Genomic DNA, 2500 nt, shown 5'->3' with positions numbered 1-2500 from the left:
TTGTTAGGTTTGAGGGGGCTGGGGTAATGCGTAGCTTGCTCTGCACAATTAACCTGTAATGGCGTCGGAAGTCATTGTAACGCGAATGGCGTTTTAGTACATCTTTAAAGAAAATATACCCATATGGAGCTCAAGAATGGAACGTCAAGACAGGCGGTGAAACATAAAGATCTGGAATCTTAAAAGCGACGAGTAATGGACTTCGACAGCGTGAATCTTTCGCCCGTCGAGCCGAAATCAAAATATGCTGTACTTCTAATATTTCGCCAAGCCTAAGGTGGTGTTACGTACAACACTGAAACCAAATGGAAATTTCTCTGGTAACTTACGGGTTCAACAAAGACAGAGAAGGAATCGAACACCACAGGTAGATCTGTGATCTCTGTTGTGTGTCTCACAGTGTTTACTGACGTCGCATCTATTTAAAGTTTGCCTGTTTGTCTGGCAAGTAACATTCATTTTGTACTCAACTCCGCAAAGGTTAAAAAAAATTGTAAATGTGACAGGGAAAAATTACTTGAATGAAAGCTTGTTGTCTCTTTTGTGCTTTATTATTTACGGTCAAGGTTCTTTCGAAAAGGGTTGAATGTGAACTGTCAGAAATTTATTTAATTGCATCTGCTTTGTGATTGTGTGTTCGCTTGCACGCACGCAACTGAAATAGGAAGGGTTTCTTGCCTCTTATAGCAAATATGTTGCTTGTTTCAATAAATGTTTCGGTGGAAAATATTTCTGTGAAATTTCCAGCTTTTGTAAAGTTATCATGTTGTGTAATTTTCGAGCTTAGCAAATTTGCATACATGTGTGGAAATGTGATACGGGGAGAATTTTTGTGGTAACGCATAAGAGGTCTGTTGGAAGCGTGCTTGAGTTTCAACAAAATGACCCCCAAAATCGGCAAAAGATTGTGACGCTTATGAATAATAAAGTAGCTGCTATTACCAAAACGATGGAATTACCTGGTGATAAATAACCTTGTCTTGGAAAGTAAATTTTTGATTTTCCAGAAACAATGGTCAACCTCTGAGAGCTGGGCGATTGTGATCTTTGTGTTGAATTCGCACATTTCTTGTCAAAATTTATAACAATCGAAAGAAAAAGAAAACTAACAAAAACAAAAACCCGGTAGCTTGGCATCATTTGACACAGTTGCTTCATTGTTTCGCGAGTAAACATGCCGCGGTAAAATAACGCGGTAACCTGATCAGAGCACCCGCTGAATTCGATGTGCGATTTACTCGGTGCAGCCAAACTTGTACAATTACAACAAAACAACTAAAATCTCCCAAACTGTTTTTCGCTGATGGTAACTTTTTATATTCGTGGTTCAAAATTAATGTTGTTTTCATGTCGTAGATTTTGTTACCGATGGCAAAATATTTTATTCTCGATCGACCGTCCTGAAACTTCCTTCTGCTCTTCTTAAAAATTGTGTATCCATATTTATTTACTTTTACATCAATATTTGTTTTGCATAAAGCAAGCTAACAAAATCTGTATCTTGCTTGGTTCGCAGTTGATAGCATGAAAATAGAATTTTCCGTCCTATGCTTCTGTTACTGAGTGGTATATTTCTTACTAACCCCGCCGAACAGGTATAAACTTCAGCTTTCAACTTCAGCTTTCAACTTTTGTTTGTAAAGCTGTCAGATGCTGTCAGTGCACGCTTACACTTGTGGTGGAAAGAAGTTGCATGATCAACATGTCAGCCCAGAAGCCAATGTTTCTCGATTCCCTTTTATTTTCTTCAATCTCTCTGGGTTCAGTACTTTGCTAGTAACCACATGTCTTCTCAAGGGGCTATTTATCTAAGACTTCTACCATGGCGCTACAATGATAGACAATACCAAAACAATATCGTGTACTGTTAGACCTACATATTACGCAAAGACAACTGTCAACATGTCATCCCAGAAGACAATGTTTTTCACTTCCCATTTATTTTCTTCAATCTTTCTGGGCTCAGTACTTTGCTAATAACCACATGTCTTCTCAGGCTATTTACCCAAGACTTCTACCATGGCACTACAATGATAGACAATACCAAAACAATATCGTGCACTGTTAGAGCTACATGTTACGCAAGGATAACTTGAATCTCCTGGAAGACAACACACAACTTACTTGACTTTATGGAATAAATCGCTGTGTTACTTCACTACCACACGTAAGCAATGCGTGTCAATTTTTTTTAAAGAGGACAGGAATTTCTTCTTTCTGACAAATGATTAATTAATAGGCCGGTAGCCAGGTTTTTAACCTCAGAAAAGGATCTGTTTCGTCGTACGAAGGTGTGAGGACCTGTGAGCCAAAGGGCCTCTGCTGGTATGGCTTCTGGTATGATTCTGGGTGACCCTCCCTTCCCTTCCCCCCCCCCCCCCTCCCACCCCAAACTGGAAAAAAATTGCATGGAACGCTGCACGTACCACAGGCAACCCAGTGTACCCTCAGGGAGGGTCTCGTTTTTTTTTTTTCCGTGTCGGTAAAAGTCTTGCCTGTC

This window comes from Montipora capricornis, chromosome 6, assembly GCF_036669925.1.
Source record: "Montipora capricornis isolate CH-2021 chromosome 6, ASM3666992v2, whole genome shotgun sequence".
NCBI lineage: Eukaryota > Metazoa > Cnidaria > Anthozoa > Scleractinia > Acroporidae > Montipora > Montipora capricornis.
The sequence above is the reverse complement of the archived record's forward strand: the minus strand, read 5'-3'. Positions refer to the sequence as shown.